The 15,967-nt window shown below is 38.7% G+C and overlaps 1 non-coding gene across 1 annotated transcript; it reads right to left on the bottom strand.

Moving 5' to 3' along the window:
* Positions 1-1,511: 1,511 nt before the first annotated feature.
* Positions 1,512-1,618, bottom strand: LOC145091172 (small nucleolar RNA R71). Its single transcript, XR_013702059.1, has one exon. It is a non-coding gene; the product is annotated as a small nucleolar RNA R71 (small nucleolar RNA).
* Positions 1,619-15,967: the final 14,349 nt, after the last annotated feature.

The following is a 15,967-nucleotide window of genomic DNA, read 5'->3' as shown; positions in this document are numbered from 1 at the left end:
TTGAGTAAATTCATGTGCAAGCTTGTGTGATGACCATCAACAATAAGTTAATTAAAAGATTAAATTAGTTAACTATTGCAAGTCTAAATTAACCCGAATAATTAATCTAGTAAATCTAATTAAATTAGACAACTGGCCACTATTTAAGTTAGTTTATTTGCTAAGGATTAGTGTAGTGAATGCGAATCTAATCACTTGAATCGGTAACCAACGAAAGAATTAATCCATTGCACCATTACCTTGAAATCAACCATAGAATCAACTAAGTTGAACTAAACAGAAGTTCCCTTCCATTTATTGAATCTAGTTAGTATTTTGTTTTCTAGTTTTTAAGTAAGTAATAGTTAGTAAGTTTCTAGTCTTGTAAAACTAGATAAAACCCCTACTTATTAATTAACTTAGATAAAATTAGTTTTTAATTTTAATTTGTTGCTCCCTGTGATCGATACCCTGCTTATTTAACTATACCACAATTGATAGGTTCACTGCCTTTTGTGTGTTATTTGATAATTAAAAGTAGGTTTAAAACTAAGTGAGTTTGCACACATCAAGTTTTTGGCGTCGTTGCCGGGGAACGGTTCTAAAAATTAACATTAAATTCAAATTTAATCGATCCTTTGTGTGGGATTTATCTCACACAAAGTTATTTAAGATGCAATTCAGTAAGTAGAATTAGTTTTAATAAAATTCCGTTTTTAGAGTAACTAGATTTTTTTTTTGCCTTTAACTCGCCGAGTGCACTCGTGCCGACTCGACGAGTACATCGTTGTTTCAGTTTTAATATTTTATTTTATTTTTGTTCCTTTTACGTGTTTTTCTATTTTGTTTACAGTTGTTTCATGACCCGAGGATCTGATACACCTCTGGTCCCCCCTCTTGAAGACCCGGAATCCGCACTAAGGAAGAGCAAAGGCAAAGCCGTTGGAGAATCCGCTTCTTCAAAGAACTCGCCACCCAAAAACCTCAAGTCCGTTTTCAGCAAGAAGAGGAGCAGCAAATCCGGAGCATCCAGTGCCTCTTTGACTATTGAAGACCCAATTCAAGAAGATATCGAATACGAGACTGAGGAAGAAGAAGAACCCACATTCGAGCACGACTCCGATTTTGAAGACGATTTAGTCATCACTATGGCCAATATCGATGAAGTCCCCATGGGGGAATGGAAGAAGAGGATGCGCGATGACACCGGCCCGGGACTTGTGCAGCCCGCAATTCCCGCAACCGCCACTTTCGAACTAAAAGGCCATATTCTCGCTCAACTCAAGGAGATTCCTTTTTATGGGAAGGATCACAAAGACGCCTACAAGCACTTGGACGAAGTGAATGATGTGGCCGACTACTTCAATGTACCGAATGTCCCTCGCGAGACCCAGCTTCTTCGCATGCTCCCAGTCACGTTCAAAGGAGCTGCAAAGGATTGGCTAAAGTCACTTCCTCCTGGATCAGTCACCACATGGGCCAAGATGAAAGAGGAGTTCATAGATCACTTTTGTCCACCCTCCAAAATAGCCAAGCTAAAGAAAGCAATTGCCAACTTCGAGCAAAAGCCCGGAGAATCTCTATATAAAGCATGGGAAAGGTACAAGAGTTTCCTTAGAAATTGCCCACATCACGACCTTAATAGCCAACAAGAGGTCTCCATTTTCTACAATGGAGTCAATGTCACAACAAGGCAATTACTCGATTCTCAAGGTCCGCTCACGAAGAAGGCGCCCCCGGTAATCAAGGAGCTAATTGAAGAATTCTCTAAGCACTCTAGAGAATACCACAATCCAAGAAACGAAGTAAGTCGGGGAGTAGTGAACGCAGCAAATGATAGCATAGCGGCGGTGATAGCTAAGCTTGATAGTCTTGATAGAAGAATGACAAAAATGGATCAAACAATCCATGCTATGAGGGTGGGATGTGAAAATTGTAGAGGGCCCCATCTAACAAAGGATTGTGATTTGGATGAGAATGGAAATAAGAAAGCTCAAGTCTTCTATTCAAGTGGCGATCCATACGACGAAAATTGGCGAAAACCTAAGAAGGAATGGCTCCCATACGAAGAGTATAAGAAGGCTAAGGAGGAAAAATACAAGCAGAAGGAGAGGGGACTATATCAAAGAGAAGAACTGGTAGAAAAGAAAGCTGATTTGGGAGAAATGTTCACTAGATTCATAGCCGCGTCCGAAAAGAGACACAATGATCACGAGGCTGCAATACATGAGACCAGAAACATGCTAAGGAATCAGCAGGCATCCATCCTCAACAATGAGAAACAGCTGGGACAGCTTGCACACCAAGTGAACGAAAGAAGACCGGGTCAACTTCCAAGTAATACCGAAACCAATCTAAGGATGGAGGATGTGAGTGCAGTGACCTCCAGCAAGGAAGAAATATTCACAGATACACTGAGAATCTCCAAAAGGAAGATAGAAAGGGCAGAAGAGTCGGCTCCAGCAAAACCCGATCTGACTCGCCGAGTCCCTCTAGTGGACTCGACGAGTCCATGCGTGAATGATAAAACTATCAGTCCTTTAAAGCCATATAATCCTCCTTTGCCATACCCAATTAAAGCCATGCCTGCGGAAAAAGTTTAAGCATATAAAACCTTCATGAATCATGTTAAAGCCCTACAAGTTAATGTGCCATTTGTGGAAACGATGCTCCAGACACCCAAATACTTCAACTTGCTAAAAGGTCTTTTTGCTGCTAGGAAAGATTTAGCTGAAGCCGCAGAGATACTATTGGGTGAGCTACCCGAAAAGAAAGGCGATCCGGGGAATATTATAATTTCGTGCCAGTTTGGTAATGAAGTTGTCACCCAAGCATTGACCGACTCGGGTGCAAGCATCAATCTGATGCCTTTCTCTTTCTTTAAAAGGTTGAATTTATCGGAGCTAAGACCGGTAAATATGAAGATCCATTTGGCAGACAAGACAATAATTCATCCATAAGGCGTTTGTGAGGATCTCGTTATTAAAGTTGACAAGTTTATATTTCCGATAGACTTTGTGGTGGTTGACATGGAAGAAGACCCCAAAATTCCAATCATTTTGAGGAGATCATTTTTAAACACCGCATGTGCCTTAATTGATGTATGTGAGTCTACACTAACATTAAGGGTAGGTGACGAATCCACAATGTTTAGAGCTGTACCAGAAGCCAAGCAAGAAGAGGAAATAAAGGAAGAAATCTCATTTATCCATTTGGAGGATGAGATACTACAGAAAGAGGTTGCACTTTTGCAAAAAGAAGATCCAAGCAAGTTTCTGCTACATTCTGGAGAGGATGGAGATGCTAACAAGGACTTGGAGGAGTTAGAAAAGCTACTGGAAGGAGCCGACTCAAAAAACACCCAAGAAATGATGGAATACGATCAGACTCGCCGAGTCACTTTACTGGACTCTACGAGTCCAGTAGAATTTGATAACAACTTGGGCGATTTAGATCTGTTTGTTGCTAGTCCTCTGTATAGTCTGGATTTGGATATTTTTCCTCATTCTTTAGGAGAACAAACAGAAAAAGAAGACATGGATACGGAAGTTCAACACGCCTACATAGCATGTCTTAATGCAATTACACTTGAAGATGGGGTGAGCACAGAAAAAGAAGGGGAGGCAAAAGAAAGGAGTGTGAAAGCTGATCAACCATCCATTACCAAACCTAGAGCATGCACCTTCACAAAATACGAAGTAATTCAGTTTGAAGGAAAAGAAGTGCAAAAGAAGGTGAAAACGAATGGGGTGAAGAAGAAAAAGAGGAGAATGGAAGCCCAAGCAGCTGAGAATGATGTTATGAAAAAGAAGAGAGAGGAAGCAAAACGGGCTTACAAAAAGAAGATTCACGCTTACAAAACGAAGTACAAACCACAAAAGACTAGGCGTGCATTCCCAATGCTGGAAGATGACGAGACGTAGACGGGAAGGAGTCCAGCTAACGACTCCTTAAAAAGAAGCACTTGGCGGGAGGCAACCCGTTGTTTAGAGTTTGCTTTCTTTTACCTTTTTGAGTTTTGTTTGAAATTTTTTCGTTTTTTTTAGAATTTTAATCTTCCAAATCATCGGACATGTCTGCTTGAGAGTGCGTATGGACTAAGTGTGGGGTGAAATAAATTTTCTTTTCTTAATAAATGACAAGAATTTTAAAAAAAAATTTGAATTGTTTGCAAGAGACTCGCCGAGTCTGCCCATGACTCGACGAGTACATATAGATTTCAGAAAAAAAAATGGCATCGCGACCAGACTTGCCGAGTCTGACCCCGACTCGACGAGTCGGTATTATTCACAGAAAAAAAATAATAAAAAGAATTACTTTTACAACTGGTAACTAGGGTTTTAACCCTAAAAGAATCAGTTTTTACACACACTCGCCGTGCGCCTCTCTCTCAATTCCCTCTCAAGCATTCATCTTCCTCTTCATTGTTCTTCAATTTTTTTCAAGTTCCATCACAAAAAGGTAACAAATTTCTTCCTCTTTTTTGTTAAAAGCATGATTCTAAGGCTATCTATGATGGAAATTCCATAGAAAAAACTGATTTTGAAAATTATTAAATTTCTAGGGTTTCGATTTTTCATGAAGTATGATGTTTTGCATGTTTATTCTTGCCTAAATACCTTATATACATATGTCTAGACAAAACCCTGGAAGAAATTTTGAGATTTCTTGGTCCAATTTAGACCGACCCGCCGACTGACTCGTGCAGTTCTTGCGACTCGCCGAGTCGTACATGGACTCGACAAGTCGAGTCGGGGAACATGTGCATGACGTCTTTTAATTATAATCTATGTTTCTGGGTTTTGTATCTTTGTTTTGCAGAAAGAATGTTCAGCAGGGGGCAAAGTTCTGGGGGACACCAAGGGGACTTTCCTTGGTTGAATTTCCCACAAATTGAGTCCGCTTCAACAATGCGGAAATGGAAGAAGAAGTTAGCCGACATAAGGAAGAAGGAAATATACGTGCCCAATAGGATAGATTGGGATTGGTTACAAAATGTAAGCTATGAAGAGGAGTTAGCTCCTTATCTTTTAAAGGAGTTTACCCACGAAGGAGAAACGATGATTTGTGAGGGGTGGAGCCGGGTCTTTCGAATTCAAGAGCCGGTGTATTTGGAGTTATGCCTAGAGTTCTTCTCCATAGTATCTTTCACGGGGGGAGTGGATTGTTAACACCCAGCAAGTTTCAGTTTCTGCCTTGGGGGTAAATTTCATCAATGTTTTGTGCTCGACCTTGCTTGTCGATTGGGAATTTATGACCAGCCCTTGGTCTCAACAGATATCTTTCGGTCCTTTTTGGAGCAATCCCACATGGTGTTTCCCGATGGAGCTACGAGCACGGGGTGGTGGAACATGATTGGCAACAAAGTTTATATTCCGAAATCAGCGCAAGAGGGGAACATTCGATCGCCTACACACCGCCTTATTCATCGTCTCATTTCATCCACTATTAACCAAAGGAAGGATGATGACAAGGTTTCTAACCTTGATGTCTTCTATTTATGGAGCATTATCACACCCGACATTTTTTGCAATATTCCACGGTGTTTGGCTTCATATCTATCGGAGGGTGCAGTCAAGGATCGCAAAACTTCTCGAATTAATGGTGGTATGTTTGTCACCCGGCTAGCCAACTCGTTTGGGTTGATGACCCATGGTGCATGAAACTTTATGACGATGATTCCTATGCCTCCATTCAATCCAATTCTTTTCCGGCGGGCCAGGATTATTGAAGACTATGGTGGTGGTCATTATGCTATCCCGCATGATGATTCAGTAGTTGGTCCCAAAGCACCGGGAAGGAGGGTCCGATCGAGGAGGGAGCAGGATGTGGAGGAAGAGCCGTCGGTGATTCCGGTTGATAATGAAGAGGTACCAATGGATTGGTATAATGTGGAGATGAGGCGGCTACAAGATCAAATGGCGCGGGGCATCAATTTTAGCAATCAATCACATATCCGGCTTTTCGATCACTTCAACATACCGCATATCGATGGCGGTAACTTTCCGTATATTCCATCGTGGGACGACGTGATTAGTACAAGAAGGAGTGGTGCGGGAGGAAGTGGAGCAGCACCGGATCATGACGAGGAGGAGGATTAATTTATTTTCGTTTCTATTAGACAATTTTCAATTTCTATTTTTATGTTTTTGTTTTTTATTTGGTTTGTTTGAATGTGTTAAGACTTTTTACTGTTTTGTTTAATGTGTGTTTGCCTTGATTATTTTTCAGAATTGAATTAGGAATACTTGCATAGGAGAGTTAAAGTTCTAGAGTCAAAAGGGTTATAAGAGTGATAGAGAGTCAAGAGAGGGAAGCATTAGATTCAAAGTATCGAGTCCAGTCCTTAGGGACATTAGCGAGTAAGTCCAGAAGTGAGGAGAAAGATTTGAAGATTTATTGGAGGCTGGAACAAATGCAGAATGCCATTTTTTCGTCCAGCGGTCTACTCGACGAGTGCACTAAACTGACTCGACGAGTCGCCTAGTATTCTCACACATACGAAGATGTCCGCGCTTATACTCCACGAGTCACATATATGACTAGACGAGTCATTCATTTTTAAACAAAGGGGACTGCTGATCTGATGCTGATAAGAGTACCACTTGACCATTTATTCTTCCCATATTGATTCCTGAAGATCTTACACTGTTTTTCCGCGTATTTGGAGCGACCCACACGAGATTTTGACACCCAAGACATGGATGAGATGTTCCCATGTCTAAAGTCAATTTAAGTTGGAGCTAAAATGAAAGTGACCAACCTATCGACTGCTATCCCAGGGGAGTTTGTTCCAATTCCCTCTTTATTCTCTTTTTATGTTTTTATCATGCATAATATGCAATGAGGACATTGCATTAATTAAGTGTGGGGTAGGGGGTTGGTTACATATTAGAAAATTTAGAGTCTTAATTTAGATTAATTTTAAAAAAAAAATTGCATACCAAAAATATTATTTAGGACTTAATTTAGAAAATTTTGGTAAAAGCAAATTAGGATTCCATGTTAGAATTGTGTTGATAATTGCATGAAAACCCAAATGTTTAGTTGAGCCTATATACGTTCTAGTGAATTTGTGGCTTCCTTATTCCAGTGAAATCATGGGACAAAAACACGACCCTGCTCAGCTTGAGGGATGCAATATGTTTAGCAGCCTAAACCTGAAATGTATCCAAGAAGATTGTTATCGTTAGCTAAAAAGGTTGAGATTGAGCGCCCCTGCTTAAGCATGTAGGGTTTTGACTGAAAAAAGTGAGGTACATGAAAAAAAAGAGAATTACAAGAAAAGTTTTAAGAATTTTGGAGCAATTAAAGTGAAGATCAAAAGATCAAAATTCCAAGAAATCCAAAAAGTTGAAAATACCAAAAATCAATAAAGGTGGTGAATTCAAAGAAATCAAAGATCAAATTATCAAAGGAAGTGAAGAATTCCAAAAGAGCTCCATAGTGGTATTGAAAAGTGTAATTCTAGATTATGTATGCTTGGGTTGCTCAATTAAAAATACCTTGAGGGTAAGAGGTTTTCTACGGATGGATTCGGAGGGTTGCATAAAATGAGCATAGTTCGGGGTGAGTGGGCGAGTGTTTATGAGGATTGTGAGTATTTGGAGTATGGGAGGTCCTTAGGAAAAATTTTAGACACAAATGCATGCGTTGCGGTCTTGGCATAATGGTTGGGTTAGATTGGAGTTGTCATATGTGATTCTAATGTTTTAAAATTTAGTTTTGCTTGGGGGCAAGCAAAAGTCAAGTGTGGGGTATTTTGATATGTGCATATTTAGTTCATATTAATTATAGATTTTTATTCATTTATTAGCTAAATTATTGCATTTTATGGACAAAAGGTACTTAAAAGTGTTTGAATTATATTTTCAGTCCAAAAATGAAGCTCGGAAGCAGAAGGAAGCAGGAGAAGCGGTTGAGAGATCAAGAATGGAACAAAGAAGAAAACCACAAAAAATAATACCTACTCGGCGAGTAGGGTGGACCACTCGGCGAGTCCGATCGAAGAATCGAGAAGATAATGACTCGGGATCCCAGAGACTTATCACAATACGGGGACCGAGAGATGGACTCGATGAGTCGCCACCTGCCTCGACGACTCGATTCGTATATATAGAGATAACTCTTCAGAACGATAGAGGAGAATTCTGGAACGATTCAGAAGTCTAGAAGACGACGAGAGAAGCTAGAATTCAATCCCGAAGAAGAATTGAGGCAAAATTTCATCATTCCACTTATTCTTTTGTTTTATCATTATGGTTAAACAATTTGACTCTGTTTGTTTGCTGTTATTTACTTCAATTATGAGCTAAAACCTTTAGACTTCTGTTTGGGGATACAAAGTTGACAATATGGTTTGATTGATTGGTAGGATTAATTCTAAGTTGGTGAATTTTTGTTATTTTAGCTTGCTAAAGAACCTTGTGTGTGAATAATAATTAATTTTCTGTTGATAGGAAGATAATTGATTAGCATGAACATCTATTGATTATTAACCTCATATTCTATGTGATCACTATGCCATATGTCTAGGATTAATGAATATGAAACTAGAATTAATAAGAAAATTGAGTAAATTCATGTGCAAGCTTGTGTGATGACCATCAACAAGAAGTTAATTAAAAGATTAAATTAGTTAACTATTGCAAGTCTAAATTAACCCGAATAATTAATCTAGTAAATCTAATTAAATTAGACAACTGGCCACTGTTTAAGTTAGTTTATTTGCTAAGGATTAGTGTAGTGAATGCAAATCTAATCACTTGAATTGGTAACCAACGAAAGAATTAAGCCATTGCACCATTACCTTGAAATCAACCATAGAATCAACTAAGTTGAACTAAACAGAAGTTCCCTTCCATTTATTGAATCTAGTTAGTATTTTGTTTTCTAGTTTTTAAGTAAGTAATAGTTAGTAAGTTTCTAGTCTTGTAAAACTAGATAAAACCCCTACTTATTAATTAACTTAGATAAAATTAGTTTTTAATTTTAATTTGCCGTTCCCTGTGATCGATACCCTGCTTATTTAACTATACCACAATTGATAGGTTCACTGCCTTTTGTGTGTTATTTGATAATTAAAAGTAGGTTGAAAATTAAGTGAGTTTGCACACATCAGCAGTCACAACATCAGAGGAAATCAATGCCCTAATCTCATCCTTAGTCAACCATGACCTATCCTAGCCACTCGCTCCAGCTACTGACTCGAATCTCCTCATGACCAACATACTAAAAATAAACCATAAAATGTCAGATGAGGCGCATTTCATACCATATGAGCTATTTTAAACAGCAAAAACCTAGGTTTGTGACTTTCTTTCTATGCGTATAGGTCCTGTGCTTCCAGTAGTATGGGCCCATACTACATTCCACACGTACTCGTATTTGTCTTAGAAGATCACCACAACGACCCTAATAGCACACACTAGAATACGTATACGTCCTATTCTCACTCCCTAGAGAAAGGCTATACATTCCACAACTGGCCGGGCTACTCACACATAACCCATCCATGAAACTTTCGCCAACCCTACAACACTCGTCTATGCTAATCATACATATTATTGGATCCTATAGACATTTGAATACTTGATTTTTACCTTAAGCCCTTCATCAAACAAGAATAGGAATTAAGGTTAAACCAAATATTCTCAGGCTATAGAATCTTAGGTATGTACAACTATGATCCATACACTAAGCAACTACAGTAATGATGTCAACTCCATATAAGAAAGAATCATAGGCTATCAGCCATCAAATATCAGACAATTCTATCATGCAATTTCTGAAGATCCCTAACCTACCACCAGCATGTTGTTCTAACATAAAAATAATATCAAATAACAGTGTGGGTAACATAGGGTATACTTTCTTGCTCTGGTCGATCACACACGTTGCATCCTTCCTTGGTTAGTCTTGAAAACAATATTGAAAATCATTTTTAAAAACTTTTATAGTTCCCAAGTTTAAGTCTGGATTCACACGAATGTTCATCCAACTCTATCAACCGAAGGCTCTGATACCAACTTGTAACACTCCAAAAATCACAATAAATTTAAAATTTTCAAAATCGACCGTTAATCAACATTGTTTACAAAAAGGTCATGGTTTCAAAAGAATTATTTCCAAATCAGTGTTTTCCCAAGACACAATGACAAAAAATAGGAAGATGTGTACGATCATGCCTTTGCATTCACACGATCATCAAAAGTACCTGAAACAATACGCTAAAAACAATAATCCAAAGCTTAGTGAGTTCCCCCAAAGTACCAACACACACATACATATAACAACATATATTGGGTCCACAACTAAAAAGAATGGTGTAGCATCCCGAGTTCAGGAGTGCAAGTTCAGGGTTCAAAGTGAAAATGTATAAGGGCAACTCGGCGAGTCCATGGGTGGACTCGGCGAGGAGAGTCGCGACTCTGGTCGCGTGTTAAGTGGCCACCTCGGCGAGTCAGCGGCTGGACTTGGCGAGTTGGTGCTGGGTGAAGAAAACCCTAATCTTTGGGGTTTGCCCCTATTTAAAGGATGTTATGCCTTCTCTTCAGCCTCCATTTACCCCGAGAGTTCCAGAGAAAACCCTAATCGTGAGAAATTCCATTATTGAGAGGATTGAAGCTTGGAAGAAGGGATTTGTGAAGAGAAGTTGGAGGAATTCGAGGATAGCATCAAGAGGGCTTGTGGATCTGAAGTCTACATCAGTTTAGGCTCATCTTTGGGGTAAGAATTCTCTGTCTTGAACTCTTTTTCCCTTATTGTCATCCATGGTGGTCGTTTTGGGGTTTTTGGAGGATTTCATGAGTCATTTCGGGATTGGAAGATGGATCTGAGGATGCTACCTCAGATCTAGAGTAGTGATGATCCAAAATCGCATAAAGTCCCTGTTGATAAGTGATTGGTGAAGCTATCTTGTTCCAAACCCAAACCCTAAAGTGTAAAATGCCTAGATCTCTTTGGATTCACGTAAAGTTCGCCACTTTATGTGATGGATGGGTTGTAGGAGGCTAGATCTACGTTTTGGATCAATTGCATGGCTTAGAAGGTCCTATTTGGAATAAGATCTAGAGGCACTCGGCGAGTCACAGGGGTGTACTCGGCGAGTTGCTTGAAGATGTTCTAGAACTCGGAGAGTTGGAAGAACAACTCAGCGAGTAGGTTGAAGATAGCCTTGGACTCGGCGAGTCTGTTCTTGGACTCGGCGAGTCTAACCGTGAGGTCCTAACCTTTCTTCTGGTTGAGTTGTGAATCACTGAGTCAAGGGATGACTCGGTGAGTCGAGTGTGAAAGGACTCAGAGTTGTTGGACTCGGCGAGTCTCGGGGTGACTCGGCGAGTTGAGTCGTGGATTGGGAAAGTTCTGGGCATGGGGACTCGGCGAGTCATCGGGTTGACTCGGCGAGTAGAGTCAGTCAGGGGTTGACTTTGACTTGGACCAAGGGTTGACCAGTTGACTTCCAGGGGCATTTTGGTAATTGTTGGATATTGTTTTGAGTTCAGTGTTTTGGTGGTTGGTCAGTGGTGGAGATCGTATCAGTGATCGCAGCAGCTTCGGTTATCTGTTCAGTCGGCAGTTTCGAGGTGAGTTATCCTCACTATATCAACCGGGTCTACGGCACCAAGGCTGGCCCTTTATCGGATTTAGATCCGGGTATTTGTTGTTATGTTACTGATTTGATATGTTTGCATCCTGGTAGTTAGGATGGTATATGCTAGTGACCTGGCTGAGGTCGGTATCCTGAGATATAGGGTGATGTTATGCTAGTGACCGGTTAGGTCGGTATCCTGGTTAGGATGATGATATGCTATGTGATCTGTTTGATCGGCTTGTTGACTGTGAATTGTTATATGATTGTATGTTTATGTGCACATGGTTGTTGGACTGGAGTTGGGTTGAGGCGGGTCCTGCTTTGTGCTGTAGGCCAAGATACCCAGGGCGGACCGGTTGTCCCGAAGGCCCAATGAGCGGTCCGGATAGGCTGTAGGCCCCAAGAGGGCGGACCAGACGTGCCGAGGCTCGGAGAGTGGACCAGGCCGACTGAAGGCCCGGTGCGGGCAGACCAGTCATACTATAGACTCAGAGAGTGGACCAGGTGGATTGAAGGCCCGGTGCGGGCGGACCAATCACACTGCAGACTCGATGTATATCGCTAGACTTAGAGAGAGGACCAGGTGGATTGAAGGCCCGGTGCGGGCGGACCAATCACACTGTAGACTCGATGTATATGGCTAGACTCAGAGGGTGGACCAGGTGGACTGATCGCCGGTGCAGCGGACCAGTCACACAGTAGACCCGAAGTGCATGGTTGTTTTGTGTTCGGATATATGATATGGCATGTTATGCATGTATAGTATTTTTGGTTGGTATTTTGGGGATATCTCACTAAGCTTTCGGGCTTACAGTTGTGGTTTAATGTTTTTTAGGTTCTTCAGGAGACCGTGGCAAGGCAAAGGCATGATCGTACCGCTCCTCATGTTTATGTTGTGATGTGATTCTGGGAATACTCTAAATAAACTGCATTGAAAACCTTTTTGTAATAATTTAATGAAATCGGGTTGTTTTTGAAAAGTTTAAATTGGTTGGAATTTTTCGGTCGTTACAAATGGATTACCCCTGAACCCACAGTATGAGTCTGGCATGCCAATCGGGCCCTCAGCTCATATCTGGATTTCTCCTGAGCCCATAATATGAGTCTGACATGCCAATCGGGCCCTATGCTCATATCTAGATTCCTCTCAAGTTTGTTAGCTATTGCATAAAGCAGTACAACCTCAACACAATACAATATGTCAACATATGTAACAGATAAACATAAACACAGTACCAACAAATACAAATAGTCATACAGATCTACTAATCAGCCACAATCCAACATAATACTATCCTAATCATGATAAATAATCTAGTGGGTCGACATTGGTGCCTTCAACCCACGGTACAATGAGGAAAACTCACCTCTTGATGTGAATGCAAGCTGAATAAATCTTTACTCTGAAAAATCGAGTCAACGATCACCTAACCAAAACCAATGATCTAATATGAATTAATCAACTCAAAATACCCATAATACCCCTAGGTCATACTTGGTCAAAACTCCCACGATGTGGCAATCTTCTTGCCATGAGACTGGTGTCACCATAACTATTTTGTCGTGTAGTTGCCATGATGTGGCATGTGGATGACCATGATGTGGAAGGTCAAATAGAGCTGACTTTGACCGTTGAATTTTTTATGAAGTTGACTTTTGGCCAACTTGATGGTTTTAGAGTATAGACTAAGAGGGGTACTTTTATCTTGATGAATATGTGATTCTTAGTTCCAGTCTTCACTATTAGAGAATTGTTATGTTAGTCTAATATTCGCAAGGTGAGTCTTCACAATATGCTACCTATGTCATAGTGGTGTGCATGCTAGACTACCGAGTCTTATTTACTGATTGTTGTTATGTGTACTTATTAAGTTGTTGATAACTTCAGGATTGTTGATAGTCCGCAGGGTTGCTGATAACCCAAAATTGTTTATTTTGTTGTGTTGTATGTGATATTTTGAGGAACTCACTGTGGATTTACAGGTGTTTCAGGTACTTCATAGGATCGTGGGAAGGCGAAGGCTTAACTGTACACTCTCATCGACAGCTTTTGTGATTCCGCAAATGGTCCAAAACTCAACTCATAATCGATGCAAGGTCGTTGAGTTTCTTAAACTCCAAGAATAACATTATTAAGGGACTAAAACTCCAAAAACAAGCTAGATCTGAACATAAGGATAATAAAGGTAGAAACTTTATTCTCACCAAGGTCCAGATGTGAAAAGAGCTTGCTGGATTTGAACTTGTATAACACATACTAACACCAAAGAACACCTTCACCACCTTTAAGAATCACATATATGGAAGGTAAGGATCAAACTCCAAAATGGCGGTTTATGAATTGGAGATGGAAGGTTTCAAGAGATGAAGGCTGATAAAAATGAAGAAAACCTAGGGGTTAACGCCCTTAAAAAGTCCTAAATCCCAAGATCTAGGGTTTTGGCCCAACAATTGTGTCGCGTCGCGCAAGAATAATTTGTGCTACTACCTTCATATAAACCTAGTATCGCGACAAACCCCGGATCCCGCCGCTACCCACCAAAAATTCAAATCAAGAATCGAGTGTTAAATTAAGAAATTTTTATTTAACAATTTTCATCTTTATGATTTGAAAGTTAAATTATTGGTATTTTATAAGTTGTATTTTTATCCCCTTACTATATTTTAAAGTTATGTTTTTGGTCCATTTCATATTTTTGTTATAATTTTCATTTTGTTTTAAGTTCACTAAGATACATTTTAAAGCCTTATTTTTATCCGTCTCCTCTATACATGATTGTTTCGCTCGACACCGTGCTAAATGTGAACTGTTCACATTTGTAAATCACATCATATCATACTATACTTATAAAGGAGACAATTTTCCTATCACCTCATGCATTTGAAATTCCCACACAAATTTCCAAGCACCTAATGCATTTGAAACCCCCACACATTTTCACCTTCAAAGTAATTAACCACACATCATGAAAGGTTTTATAACTTATATAATATGCTTAATAAGCAATTAACGGATAGTCTACTATAAAAATGTCATTATATTTTAATAGACACACAAATACAAATCACATACAAAATTCACAAAGAAAACTTGTTTAAAGGTTTTATGTTGATTTGAGGGCTTTGGACAATTTTTCGAGCCATGTTATTATGTTAAAGTTTTTAATTTGTAAGTTTGTTATATACTAATTCTTTTTTTTCTTGGTATTCTTTTAAGACAATCATTGTATGTTGTGGTTGAAACTTTAATGTAAATAAGATTAGATTCATGTTATCGATCATATGTTATGGAAAGTGATATAGATAATATTTAATTAAATATTGTATATATGTTTGTATGTTTGTGTTGATTCAAAGTGATAATTAATTGAAAATCATGGATATGCAATATTATTCATAGTATCCATGTAAGTCTCTTTTAAAATGAAAATTGTCTATCTTATCACTTTATATTTTAGTATATGTTTAACATTTTAATTATAATAATAAGTGTCTTTTAAAAGTTTTCTTTCATTTATTAATAATAATAAGTGGTTTTTAAACTAAGCAACCATAATTATAAATAATAAAATCAAATTATAAAAATCACGGATATGTCATATTACCCATGCAAGTCTCTTTTGAAATTCAAATTGTCTATCTTATCAGTTTATTATTTAGTGTATGTTTCACATTTTAATAGTAATATTAAGTGTTTCTTAAAAGTCTCCTTTAACTTATTATTGATAATAAGTGGTTTAGAACTAAAGAACAATAATTTTAAATGATAATAACATCAATTTATAAATTACATAACATTAACAACAAATAAATTGTATTTTAAATGAGCATAATTATTGAAATTAGAAAATAATCACATAATTAAAATTTTAAATTAATCAATCATAACAATTGTTAAAAAATAATATTAAATAGATAATTATAATTAATTTTATTAATGAGGAATGTGGGTTGATGACAATGAATAATATTTGTTCAAAATATTATGTCAAAGTTAATGTCAATAACATAACTATTTTAAACATATATTTTTCAACATTTTAATAATATATTTTTAACTGTAGCACCTGGTTCTTGGTATGTATTTTGCTATTAAATCTTCATTTATTTTGCATTTTTGGCCTTGGACTCGGCGAGTCGAAGGACGGACTCGCCGAGTAGAAGCAGGATGAGGCGCGGAGTTTAAGCTGCGGACTCGGCGAGTAGCCGCTGTTTGGACAAAAACCCTAATCCAAGGGTTTACATCCTATTTAAAACAACCTTATGTAGCCTCCTCTTCCCTTTATGCTCCCAAACACTCCTCATAGCAAACCCTAGCTGTTTTTGAGAGGATCTAAGGCCTTTTGAGTGATTCTTGTGAGTTTTGATCTCAAGGAAGAAAGAAAAGCATAGAAG

Source organism: Lactuca serriola, chromosome 2 (genome assembly GCF_051521515.1).
Source record: "Lactuca serriola cultivar US96UC23 chromosome 2, Lser_US96UC23_V15, whole genome shotgun sequence".
Taxonomy (NCBI): domain Eukaryota; kingdom Viridiplantae; phylum Streptophyta; class Magnoliopsida; order Asterales; family Asteraceae; genus Lactuca; species Lactuca serriola.
This window is presented reverse-complemented; position numbering and strand designations above follow the sequence as displayed.